Genomic DNA, 14,994 nt, shown 5'->3' with positions numbered 1-14,994 from the left:
TAAAAAAAAAAAAAAAAAAAAAAAGGAAGAGAAAACTATTTTTCTAATTACAGATTGCATAGTTATATTGTTTTTGATGGTTCAATGTATGGTTGTAAGGATGTTTGTAGACTTTCAACCCCATATTTGAGTCTGGCTTTCATTTATGTGAAGTGGTGTCAATCAAGTTAGGTCAACTGTATAGAGACTAGCATGGCTTGCTTTGTGGCAGAGATCGAAGTTTGGTTCACCACAGTTGTGACCTGTCTCTATTTTGTTTCAGAATATTGTTGTAGATTTCAAAATCAACATTTGGGCATGGTGTCACTGGCTAGTAAAACTAAAAAAATAAATAAAAATAAAGTCATGAGTGAGAAACAAAAAAACGTTCAAAGACCAACGAGCTGCGAATTTGAAAAAAATTTACGACAAGGATCATCAAGCGCAAGGGGCTGCTCTGGCCAAGGGATTTGACTGCCCCCAGAAGGAGGTGGTCGAGTCGAATAAATATCTTTAAATAACTGGACATTGACCAACAATAGCTGGTCGATGACTACTCAAAAATGCCTGGTAAGTGCATTACTTCAAGAAATCCCGGCTTCCACATAGTTGAATCCCCTATATATTGCCACTTGGTCTCGCAATTCATCAAACTATCTTGGGAATAATCCTCTGCAAAAGATAATATATTACGTTTGATAAGCCAAAATTTTCTCTAGAAAATGGAAAATCAATTCCAACTTTCACTTTTGCATTGTTTGAAAATATTTTTTTACCTAGAATTCATTTTCCACTTTTTTTGCCACCTTAGCTGAATTTCACATTTTCCTTGAATTGGAAGTCCAATTCCAGTCACTGTAGATTTTATTTTATTTTTTATTTTTTTTGGGTTCCAACAAATTTTAAGAATTATTGTAAAAAAATATTTTCCTTTAATTGACAATTTTCATATAAAACAAAATTAAACGAACACCTAAAAATAGATGATTTTCTTGGTTTTTTTTTTGTTGGCAATGTAAACAAATTTCATCTCTAATACCATTAAATTTTATCTCTTTAATTGATATTTTTATATAAAACAAAGTCAAACGAACCCAAAAAAAATACTTTTATTTCAACATTTTTCACGTGGAAAAACAAAAATCCATTTTTTGATTTATTTCATCGCCTTTCATTTGCTTCTTTTCGATAGAAGTTTGATTTTCCCAAAATGTATTCCAATCAAACACAATAATTTACAATTCCCAGAAAAACAATTTATAAACAATTCAATTATCTGAAATTCATTTTCTTTCCATCCAAATTCCATCTTCGCAATCAAACGAACCCTAAATCTTACTCTTTTATCCCCTAAAAATCAGAAGGAAAGAGAGAAAATTGTTGCTTGAACTCATTAATACGCTAGGTAACTTATATATTACATACTTTTATTTGAATTTAATGACATATGGTATTAGAAACTTGAATTTCTCCTGAATATGGGTAGCTTTGGCTCTTTTTGATATTTCCTTATAAGGTTCAACTTCAACAATCCCCGAATTGAAGACAACGGATGAAGAGAGAAATGTGGAAGCCGATGATGATACTTAACCTCATCGCAGGTTAGGTGGCATTGTGGATCGTCTCTTGATTTTAACTAGGTGAGACGACAAAAGTAGATGACGAAGAGATGCCGAACTTGAGCAGTAGAGATGGAAAGGTATAGTGGACGTGTAGGTGCCACCATTGCCGAATGTTTTGTATATTTTGTAAATAATTACCTTTCCTTACATATTGTACAGGTTGTGTTGTTTTGAAGTTTCAAGTACAATTAAATATTGTCCATTGAATTTAGTTTCTCGTTTTTAAGAACTATTAATTCTATATATTTTTTGTTGGAAAAATTCCAAGGTATGGTGCCACACATGTATGTATATTAAAATGTGTGGTGCTAATTTTAAAGTATTGTCGATAAAGTGATCCATTAAGTTTAATTTTGGACTAATGAATATTAATTGTCATAGGAATAAAGTCTAGAGACCGGGAGATGTTATTTTAAATTGACGAGGGGCCCATTTGAAATAACGCAAAATTAATAACTGCCAATTACAATTATTTAATTTGGGGTCATAGTCCCCAATTGTACGTGAGTTTCATAGTTCTTTGCATTCTCATCGACAGAGAAAAAAATTCAAGAAAATTGCGTAACAATTGGAAGATCATAACTCGTTTAAGACATTGAAATCTATTGATCAAAGTATGCTTCCGTATTTTTTAATCTTCTCTTTGATTTCAACATGGAGTATTTATGATAATATGTGAAAGGATTTGGTGAATTTTTGGCTCCTTTCAAATTTTGGTTTTTTTTCAATTCCTACATTTTGTATTAGAGCACTCCATTGTTGAATCTTTGAGAAACTGCAAAAAATTAAGGTTCTAACAGTATTGAATTTTGGGTTATGTTTGATCTTCCATAATGTTATTTTGTGGAATTTAGTTCTTGCATTATTTTCATATTTAACAATTTGATATATGTTTTATTGAATTTGAAAATTCTTTGACATGTTGTTCTTGGTTATTCATTTAAGATTTGAGTTAAAAGTTTTGAAATTTCAGTTTATGGTTTTCAATTTTTGGTTTATAAAAAAAAATAAAAATTGAAAATCGTTTTGGCAACCAGTGCTACGTTTTGCAACAACGAGTAGTGCTCAAGTGTTGCTGGGTGCGTCGTCGACGTGGCCGGCGGTATTGCTCCCGGCGGCGCAGATTGTCGACATCGTTAATTAGGGAGAAAGAGAGACGATTTTGGATGATTTGGGTGCGTAGGCCTCACATTCAAATTGGATAACTTGAGGCCCTTCATGCAATTTCACATTAGGGTTAAAATTTAAAGTTTCAGTCCCTAATGTTTAAAGTTCATCCAAGTTAGACCTTTAAGGTTATGAGTTTAATAATTCAGCCCTTAAAGTTTGAAAATTATTTAATTTTGGCCATTAAAATTCTGATTTTTTCAATTAAAGCCCTCAATCTTTATAATTAATTAAAATTGACCCCAAAAGTCTTGATATTAACCCTTAGGTTCCCAAAGTTTCTAAAGACATCTAATGATGCAAAATTAGTGATTCTCTTTTTCAAATTTTGGTACTAAGGACTCTTTTAAGATGAATAATTGAGATTTAATTATGTGGGACAATCAAATCCAAATATTTTGGTAAATCATTTATAATAAATTATGGTTATCTAACATTTTAAATAAACTAATTGAAGCAAGATGTCACCAAAGTGACCTCTCTTGTGTAGATTGATTTGTTTGGGATGTTTAGATGTTGTGTGTATGTTTGTTCATGTGGGTATCAGCCAGCCTAAAGGAAGGTTGATACTTGACCGAATTACATACACACTTGTGGTGACAAATGTGCGACAATTATAAGGTTTAATGTACAAAGGCTTGATATTTATGTTACGCTAGGTATCTTGAGATGAGACATATCTTTATTTGAATTTATTGTTCATTAAATGTGGATATGAGTATGATTATTTGTTAATTTTTGTTCTCTGTATAGCTAATCATCTGTTATTACTATATTTGCCAATGTTAATTCTATTCTCATGTTTAATGGGACAAACTTTAAGGATTGGAAGGAGAACATTTTGATTGTTTTTGGTTGCATGGATCTTGACCTTGCACTTCGGATTGAGGAACCCATTCCTCTTATGGAAGAAAGTTCACCTGATGGAAAGAAGAACTTTAAGAAGTGGGATCGTTCAAATCGCATGAGTGTAATGATCATTAAGTATGGTATTCCGGAAGCCTTTAGAGTTATAGTATCCGAAGAGGTAACTAATGCCAAAGAGTTCATCGTCGAAATTGAGAAGTGTTTTACGAAAAACGATAAAGCTGAAACAAGCACGCTTTTGTAGAGCTTGATTTCAATGAAGTATAAGGGTAAAGGAAACATAAGGGAGTATATCATGGAGATATATCACATTGTTTCTAAACTTAAAGGGCTAAAGCTTGATCTGTCTGATGACTTGCTAGTACAGTTGGTATTGATCTCACTTCCTGCATAGTTTAGTCAATTTAAGGTCAGTTATAATTGTAAAAAAAAAATGGTATCTAAATGAGCTCATTTCATATTGTATGCAAGAGGAAGAAATGTTGAAGCAAGAAAAAATCGAAAGCTCTGACTTGGCAAGCACTTCTAAGGATAAGGGTAAGAAAATGAGAAGGAATATGAAGCTACTCCTAAGGTTCCAGCACAAAAGAAACGGAAGGAAGATAAAGGAACTTATTTCTTTTACAATAAGAATGGACATGTGAATAAAGACTGTACCAAATATCACGCATGGCATGCAAAGAAATGCATAATTCTTACTTTGGTTTGTTCTAAGGATAATTTAGCTTCAATACCTAGAAACACTTGGTTGATAGATTCTGGTGATACGACTCACATAAGTGTTTCTATGCGGGGTTACCTCAACTAACGAAAGCTAAGTAATGGTGAAAGATATATCTATGTGAGTGATGACAAATCGTTGGAAGTTGATGCAATAGGCACTTTTAAGTTATTATTAGGAACTGGTTATTATTTGGATTTGAAATACACTTTTGTTATGCCGTCTTTTAGACGAAATTTGGATCCCGTTTCTTCGTTGGACAGATCTGGATATTGTTGTTAATTTGGAAACAGTCAGTTTAGTCTTTCATTAGATTCCAATGTTATTGGTACCGATTCATTATCTACATACGATAACCTATATTTGCTTGATATTATTGCATCATATAATGAAACCTTGCATGTGGAATCACGTGATACTGAACGCAAATTAAATAAAGAGAATTCGACAAAATTAGGGCACAAGTGCTTAGGTCACATCTCAAAAGCTAGAGTCGAACAATTTATGTTAGACGGTATTTTGGATTCTCTTGACTTCACGGATTTTGATATGTGTATTGATTGTATCAAGGGAAAATGGACCAAAACAAGAAGATTAGGTGCTAACAGAATTTCAGATGTCTTAAAATTGATACACACAGATATTTGTAGGACATTTCATATTGCTTATTGGAATGGTCAACAATATTTTATATCATTCATAGACGATTACTCATGATATGGGTACCTATATCTCATCCATAAAAAATTTGAGTCACTGGACATGTTCTAAGCTTTTAAAAGTGAGTTGAGAATCAACTCAATAAAATGATAAAAAAATGTTAGGTCTAACCGTGGTAGTGAGTACTACGACAGATATAATGGTTCAGGTGAACAATGTCCAAAACCATTTACTAAATACCTAGAGAAATGTGGAATCATCTCATAATGCACCATGCCAAGATTGCCTAGCATGAATGGTGTAGCTAAAGAATGAAACATGAGTCTTAAGGACATGGTAAGGAGTATGATTAGTTATTCCACCTTACCAAAATCACTCTAAGAAAGGGTATTAAAGAATGTAGCTTATATTCTGAACCAAGTACCAACTAAGACTACTGCTAAAACACCTTATGAGCTTTGGACATATAGAAAGCCTAGTCTAAAGCATTTTCACATTTGGGGATGTCTAGCTGAGGCTATTCCTTATGGGCCACACGAAAAGAAACTGGACTCCAAAACAGTAAGCAGCTATTTTATTGGTTATTTTGAGCGATCTAGGGGTTATAAATTTTATGATCTCACAATTAAGTCAATTTTTGAAACGAGAATCGTAACATTTTTTGAGGATGTTGAGTTTGGTGGGGGGGGGGGGAATAAGTTTATAGACATTATCTTTAAGGAAGAAGTTGATGAAGGATTGGTTTCGATTCCTACTGTTACTTTTGACAATGTACAAGTTTCCATACCTATCATTGATTAAGAAATATATCCAGAATCTCAACAAGACAATGTTTAAGAACCTCACATCCAGAATGAGGTAATTATTCCAGAAGTACAGACTCAACAACCCCAAGAACAAATACCATTAAGGAGATCCATGAGATAGAGGAAAAATGCTATTTCGGATGATTTTGTAGTATTTCTCCAAGAATATGAGGGAAATAATGGAATGGTGAAAGATGATCCAATCAATTTCCATCAGGCCATGTAGAGTTTTAAATCTCAAAAATGGATTGATGCCATGAATAAGGAATATAAGTCTATGCAAGACAATAAAGTTTGGGATCTTGTCACAGTACTCGAAGGTGTGAAGCTCATTGGTTGCAAATGGATTTTTAAAAAATCAAGAGGGATTCAAAAGGTACTGTGGAACGATATAATGCTCGTCTTGTGGTTAAAGGCTTTACCTAAAAGGAAGATGTTGACTTCAAAGAGAATTTCTCTCCAATTTTAACTAAAGACTCTTTCAGGACAATTATGGCACTTATTGCGCATTTTGACCTTGAGTTACATCAGATAGATGTTAAGACAACGTTTCTCAATGGTGACAACTTTCCATTTGTTATGGCTTGGTCCTTTTATGGCAGATATTTGGGCACAAACCCCTTTCATTGATGAGACGATCTATATAGTGCTATAGAAAACTTTGTATCAGGAGACCCGAAAGAATATTGTTTGCAAATTATAGAAATCCATCTGTGGCCTCAAGCAAGCTTCTCGTCAATGGTACCACAAATTTTGTTAAGTCCTTATCTCATTTGATTTGGAGATGAACGTCGTTGATGATTGTGTTATCATAAGTTCAGTGGGAGTAAGCATATTTTCCTGGTTTTGTATGTTGATGACATATTGCTTACCACTAACGATGTAGGCATGTTATGTGAAACTTAGAGATTTTTATCAAGGAATATTGAGATGAAAGATCTTGGTAATGCCTCTTTGTATTAGGGATTCAAATACATCGGGATCATTCTCGAGTTATTCTTGGATTGTCACAAAAGAGCTATATCGATAAAGTACTTAAGATGTTTGACATACAAGACTGTAAATTAGGTGACACCCCCGTCGTTAAGGGAGACAAGTTTAGTCTCAAACAATGCCCGCAAAATGACCTTGAAGATAAAGAAATGTAGAAGATTCCCTATGCATCAGCTATTGGGAGTCTACTGTATGCTCAAGTTTGTACACGTCTAGACATTGCATTCATTGTTGGAATGTTAGGCAGATATTTTAGCAACCCTGGGATGGATCATTGGAATGCAGCTAAAAGGATTATGAGATATTTAAAAAGAATAAAAGATTACATGCTCACATATAGCAAAGTCGACAGTTAGAGATCATAAGGTACTCCGATTTTTATTTTGCTGGATGCCAAGACAGTAGGAAATCTACATCAAGCTATATTTATCTGCTAACTGGATGAGCTATTTCTTAGAAGAGTGCAAGCAGACACTCATAGCTTTTTCTACTATAGCAACAGAGTTTGTAGCATGCCATGAGACATCTAGTCATTGAATATGGTTGCGAAATTTTGTCACTGGGCTACACATTTTGAATAGTATAGAAAGATTGCTAAAGTTATTTTATGACAATAACTCAGCAGTTTTGTATTCCAAGAAGAATAGGAGCTCATCTAAGTCGAAACACATTGACATTAAGTTCCTGGTTGTGAAGGAAATGGTACAGAGTGGACAGACTTCTATAGAACACATTGGGACAAACTCCATGATTGCGGGTCCACTCACTAAAGGATTGCCACCTAAGGTCTTTCATGAGTACACTACTTGTATAGGTGTTGTATTTCTTGAGGATATCATGTTTCAGTGGGAGTTTGTATTCTTGTTGTTTTATATTTATTATTGGACATATTTGTGTATTTGGATATTTTTCTATACAGAAATGAAGTATTCAGTTCATTCAACTCTGCTATTATGTTCAGTATTAATCTCACTTAAGAAATAAGGTTGGATCAGTTGGAAATAGACATATTCGGATCACATAACATTTAATTTCCATGCTACACTCCCATGATTGATCTATGTCATTTGGTTGTATGGGTGTACGTGAGCATTGATGGATTTAGTCACACTAAAAGTGACGAAAATCGCTTTGATATTACATCAATATAACTAATGGAAGAGATTGTTTAGAAATACCCTTAAAAATGTTAGCACAATTTTGAGCTCTTAAGTCCGTGAACATTTATAATATTACATGTATGGCCCAGTGGGAGATTGTTGAAAACGTATGGGGCCACACATGTATGCATATAAAAATATGTAGTGCTAATTTTAAAGTTTAGTCAATAAAGTGATTCATTAAGTTTAATTTTGGACTAATGTGTATTAATTGTATGGGAATAAAGTATATAGACCGGAAGCTATTATTTTAAAATGAAGAGGGGCCAATTTGAAATAACGTAAAATTAATATCTGCCAATTACAGTTATTTAATTTGGGGTCATGGTCCCAAATTGTACTTGAGTTTCATAGTTCTCTGCATCCCCATCAATAGAGAAGGAAATTCAAGAAAATTGCGTAACAATCGGAAGATCATAACTCGTTCAACACATTGAAATCTATGGATCAAGGTATGCTTCTGCATTTTTAAATCTTCTCTTTGATTTTAACATGAAGTATTTATGAAAACATTTGATGAATTTTTGGTTCCTTTCAAATTCCTACATTTGTTTGATTAAGAAAATATTATGAACTAATTATTTTTTCCAAAAATAGTTTTTACATTGTTCAATACATTATTCATCTTATGAACATGTAGCCAAGCAAAACTCTATTTAAATAATTTACAGAAGCTATAGTAACACGTAACATGTATAGTAATACCTTCTTATCTTAAACATAAAAAGAAACAACGACTATGGATGAAATACGTAAAGGATTGCGCTGTGCAACAAAGATAAGCGGCAATGACATTGAGTAATTTTTTGTTGTAGTACGAGAAAATCATAACAAAACTTCTTAGTATGTTAAGAAAAATTATAGATGAGATCCCATGCAACACCAATTTCAAGAAGAAACGTATAATGATTGAGTCATATTTTAATATGATCTCATAGTCACATCATAAACACCGCGTGTCAAGAAATCATAAGCACTATATGTCTTCCCCAACTAACCCATCGAAAACCACCATCCCGAACACCACCCATGCCAAATCCCAACAACCCAACCGCCGCCATCACTACAAAATCATGTTCCCACGACTGCATCCAATTTCAAGAAACCAAAGAAGCAGCTTAATTTCATATTGTTAATACTCCCTCCGTCCTAATTATATAGACTGAGTTTCTTTTTTCTCTTGTCCCAAATATATAGGTATGTTTTCTAATTTAAAATATTTTATTTTGTTCCTTTACACATATACCTTATCTAATTTTCCCCACTTAATATGCCAACTTAAAATCATCCAAATACACTCATTTTTCACATCTTGGAAAAATGGATCAACTTTCATCATTTCTTCTTCTTCAAATTAAATCATTCAAATTCTTTACTAATTCCAACAATAACTTACTATTACATACTGAAAATTAAGTGGGGTTAAACTAGGAAAGATTTTGGCAAAAATTAATTCTTCAATGACATTAAAGAAGATTTTTTAATCCATGTGAAAAATAAAACAAGCTTAAATAATTGGGACGAATGGAGTCATAAACACTCAAAACCCATTTCAAGAAACAGCTAAGATGAGGTTCAATTTCATATTGCTATAACCAATCAAAATGTGCATCCAATCACTCAATGATCTAGACTTTTCAACAATCAAAGAAGAAATTTCCTCATTTCTATAGGTAAAACCTCAATTCAATTCAATTAGAAGCCAAATAAAGTCTTTTGCCATTATTGAAACCCACAATTATGGATATCTTCAACAAAGAGAAAAGAGTAGTGCTATTAATACGATGAGTAATTAATATCGATCTAGGTGATAGACTGACAATACTAGTAACATTAAATTGTAGGTTCAATTAAATGAATCACATAATTTCACCCTTAATTGAACATCACATAAACTGATGATTTAGCACCACTAGTACTAGATAGCATTGTTAAAGAGAATGTTAAGCATACACACTGAAGTGGAGCTAATACAAGATATCAAGAAAACAATCAATACAGTGGGTGTTACACCTATATATTACGTGGCATAGACACGACGGAGGGGGTCTCGTATATGCCAACTTGACATTGACATTCAGCAGATTGGGTCTATTTAATTAAGCAATTGCATCTAGGGTTTGGACTTGGCCTATTATCATTTCCCTATATATATGTGAACGTACTTCACAAAAGATACGTTCATTCTAACCTATTCAAATCTCCTCTCCCTCTATTGCGTTCATCTTTCTCGCATTCGGTCATTTATTTGATCGTTGAAGTGTAAATGATAGTCGAATCTTTTTTTAGACCGACGACATTTGCCTTCTATCTGGATGTTCAGTGTGCGAGTGATGTCTACATGGAGAAAACAAGATCAGGATTTTGTTGGCACATTTTCTTGGGTCAACAGTGGGAGTTGTGAATTTGCAAAAAGGTCTGAAGCAGACATCAATGTCTTTAATTTATGTATTTTCTTGAATTTTATTGATCAATAATTATTCAGTCAAAGTGTAGAGAAAGAAAGAGACAACGCGATGATAAGCCTATTTTACAATTTGTTAGACTTTAAAAAGATTCGTTCAAGTAAAATGTAGTGCAAGATTACTGAATATTTTACTTTTATTGAGGGGATTTCTCCTTATTAGCTGGTAAACAAGAGGTGACTAACGTGGTTGTGTTGTATGAAGGCGGTGAAGGTGTGGTGGTGGAAGTGGTGACAATGGCCATAGTGATGGAGGGGTGGGGTGCACAAGGGATGAGTCAAGAGGATTATAAGTTCTTAATTTTTTTTAAGAGGTCCTTTGATTGATACGAATGCTATGAAAAATGTCACATCTAAGGAATTCGTTTTCTTCTTTAGCTGTTTGACACGAAAGTGAAAATAAAGTTCGAATTCCAAGGTACAAACACTTAAAAGTGTTTTTTCGCCAATTCCACGGAAATCTAATTCCTATGGTTTTGATGGTTTTTTCTTTTGCAACTTATATGGAATTGGGTTGCTTTTTTCACCTTTGCAATCAAACGGACCCTAATTATTTTGTTTTGCTATATTGATTTACTTCAAAGTTGGATCTTTTGTAATACATTTGTCAGATTCATCGATAGAATGATTCACTTTGTTAACTTCTCGAAGATTGAAAACAAAAATCGAACAAAAAACTAGTTAGGACATGATTGTTACTTTTGTCAAAGTAGGGATTTCCTTAAAAGAAAGTATATTTCCCTCGCAAAATTAACTATTACTTTGAACGAAATTCATCCAAAAATACAAAGATTTAGAGATGTCATTGCTATGAGATTAAACTGGCAATTTCCCTTCGTAATTTTTTTCCCTTGACGCTATTTTCTCTTGGACCATGCACCACTTCATTTTGATTGGATAGCCGACTAAGTAACACAGCCCACAACCTTCTTTTCAGCCCAGTTTTCTTTTTGACATGTGGCAATCCCATAGCCAAGAGGTTTCAAGAAATTCGATTTGTTTTCTTAGACATAATCAGAGGCGGCCCTAAAGGTGCGTGAGTTGAGCGATCGCATTGGGCCTCAACATTGTAGGGGCACCAACATTTTTTTTGTTATACTCGTATATTTATTTATAATTAAATATTTAAAATATAAAGTTTTGATTATTATGATAGTATTCCTATCTTAAATAATGTGAGGGAAAGGGGAAAAGTCGAAAAGAGATCAGGCCAGCTAAAGAATTGAGAGAAGAAAGAAAAATTGAGCAAATGCCTTTTTCCAATCGTCGTTTTGAATAAAAGAATTAAAAAAACCAACCGTCTTTTCCAATTACCTCGAAGATAATTGAGGCAGAGAAGAGAGAAACCAACCGTCTTTTTCTCCAATCATCTTTGATCTGGCTCCAAAAAATTATCTCTTCTCTTTAAACGACGATTGACGATTCATTTTTTTCATTAAACCCTAACTAAAAATTTGAATGACCTGTTATCTTTTCTTTATTATCTTTTCATCAATCTCGTTCTGTGATTTCACTGATTTGAATTCACTTTGCAAAAAATTTTAAAATCTGAATTCGCTTTACCTGAACGTGGGGACTGAGGATTGAGAAAGCACGACATAATTTTCCTCCGGAGAATTGAACACCTATAAGTGAGTTTTTGTTTCCTCAACATATTTTTTCTTCAATAATGGACTTTTTGGAGAATTTCAAAACACTCTAACTCTTAATCTTGACATTAATGATGTAAGAGGACAAGGATATGATAATATATCTAACATGAAAGGTAAGCACCAAGGTGTTAAAAAAACTACTAGACATAAATCCTAGAACATTTTATACACCATGTGGTATGTGGATGTCATTGTCTAAATTTGGCATTGTGTGATATGACAAACTCTTGTATTAAAGCAAAAGATTTTTTTTGGTGCTGAACAAGGTATTTATAATTTGTTTTCTAATTCTACAAAGAGATGGAAAATATTGAAAAACAATGTTACAACTATTGTCAAGCCATTGTCAGCTACACGATGGAAAGTCATGCTGAAGCTATTAAAGCAATTAGATTCCAAGCTCTTGAAACAAAAGAAGTTTTACTTGAAGTCACTGAAATTGAAAATGACAATGATGTAAGGTGTCGGGCGAATGCTTTGGCAACCCTTTATGTTTGAAATTTTGAGTTTTTAGTAGTTATGATCATATGGTATGAGATATTGTATGCTGTTAACTTGATTAGTAAAGTATTGCAATCTAATGATATGCTTATTAACGTTGATATTGAGGAAGTGAATGGTTGATTGCCTTTTTTAAAAAAATATAGGGAAACTGGATTCCATGATAACATAAATATTGCTAAAGAAATTGCATTGAAATGAAAATTAATCCTTTATTTCAAGTGAAACGTATAATTCGTAGAAAGAAACATTTTGATGATAATGCAATTGTAGACAATACACAATCACCTGAAGATTCTTTCAGAACCAATTATTTCTTTAATATAGTAAATCAAGCAATTGAATAACTTGAATGAAGGTTTGATCAATTCAATTCATATGAATTTTTTTTTGGATATTCTTTTTTCTTCTAACAAGTTAAGCTCATTGAATGATGCTAATTTGAAAGTATGCTGTGATCATCTTGATATTGTTTTAAAACATGTAAATTTTCACGATCTTCATGGCGAATATTTATTTCGAGAGTTAAAAGTTTTCGTACAAAAGAAATAAAAACAGCTTTTGATATATTGACTTATTTGAAAAGATTGAATTGCTTTCCAAATACATGTATTGCTTATAGAATATTATTGACAATTCCCGTTACTGTTGCATCTGCTGAAAGAAATTTTTTAAAATAGAAGTTATTAAAATCTTATTTGCGACCAATCGTATTACAAGAACGATTGAATGGTTAAGCTTTGATATCTATTGAGCAAGACTTTCTAGAAAAATATTGATTACTAAAGTTTAATTAGTAAGTTTGCTTCTAAAATTGCGAGAAGAAATATTTTTACATGATTTGTTGCATTTCAAATTTTACACTAGATATTTGTTTTTTAAGGTTTGCTTATATGGAATTGCACAAAGAGTCTAATGGCCTTGATAGTTCTTTGTTGATGACATATAAATTTTGATGAACTTCGAGAGATGCTTTTGAGGTTTATTTATGTTTTTCTTTTTCATGTATGTAAAAAAAGAAAAAATATTTAAATATCATATTTTTGCAATGAAATAATATTATTGAAATATATTTTTTTAAATACATATTTTAATTATTAGAAGGGGCACTATTTTAAAATTTCGTACATGGCACTTAAAATCTCATGTCTAGCTCTGGACATAATTAAAAAGGACTAATTGTCAATTAGCACAATATAATTGGTTGGTAGTTGATGAAGACGGATAGTGAGGTGGCACAATGTGAGTGGTTAAAGGAATTAAAGAATATGGCCCCTATTGAAATGGACGGTGGTGGTGGCGAGTGCGTGGCTCATGATTGATGGGCGGTTCTTTTGACGTGTCACACTAGTCCCTTGATTTTGACATGTCGTCCTTCATGGTCATCCCAATCTGTTTGGTATTTTATTAATTTCTTGAAACTTTTACAATTTTTAAGAAATTTATTTATTACATCCTCAGAATTGAAAACAATTGTAGATTTGTGGTCATTTTCTTATTTGAATAACTTAAACCTCTATAACTGTTTCGATGCGATGACACACACACACACACACACAAAATCGTAATTCTGGATGACTATAATTCTAAAATAATAAAAAGAAAAATTTCTTCAATATTGACAGAGATATAAGGATGATAATGAATCGAGTCAAGCTGACATCCTTCAAACACACAAGTTTGGCTCGTGTCCATAAACAAGGATCGTTAATCCTTCGACTCTTGAGCCTCATGGATCAAGTCGAGTCGTCCACAAATTAATGACTCAACCCAACCCCTTTATATAAAAGAAATTAATAGAATGAGTCCAAAAACAATACCCGAAAACAAACTAGCTCATGGTTTCACCTCGAAGTGGCTCTATTTCATTATATTTCATCCATATCCCAATTTTATTTATTTAATACCCCTTTGGTGTCATTGATATTATATATGTTGTTTTTAGTCTATCTCTTTCTATTTCTTTTCTACATATGGTATGGAAAGTTCAAAAATCATCATATAATAATCTAGAAATTGCAATAGAAAAGAATTAACGGAGGTTTGTGATAATTTTTCAACTCTTTCTACTAGGTAATATTGTATGCTTATGCTTGAAGATAATCAATTCACTCATTGTGATCGAACTCCATTATGGTCACCGTGCCACTCGTAAAAAAATAAGGGTTTTCGATTTGATTCATGGCTCATTTTAAAACTAGCCCAAGACGGCCTCCACTCCCATATGGATGAAACATTAAAACCATTCGTGCAGCACGAAAGTCACCATTCAAAGAATCCATTAAAAGAAGACAACACGAGAATTGTGATAATTGTGGGCGGGCGGTGGGGTCACTCAAATTAGCGAAATGGGTCGGCAAAGTTGAGTTTAATTAATTCTTCACCACTATATAAATACCTCT

The sequence above is a fragment of the Olea europaea genome, unplaced genomic scaffold, assembly GCF_002742605.1.
Source record: "Olea europaea var. sylvestris unplaced genomic scaffold, O_europaea_v1 scaffold2335, whole genome shotgun sequence".
In the NCBI taxonomy this organism is placed as follows: Eukaryota; Viridiplantae; Streptophyta; class Magnoliopsida; order Lamiales; family Oleaceae; genus Olea; species Olea europaea.
This window is presented reverse-complemented; position numbering follows the sequence as displayed.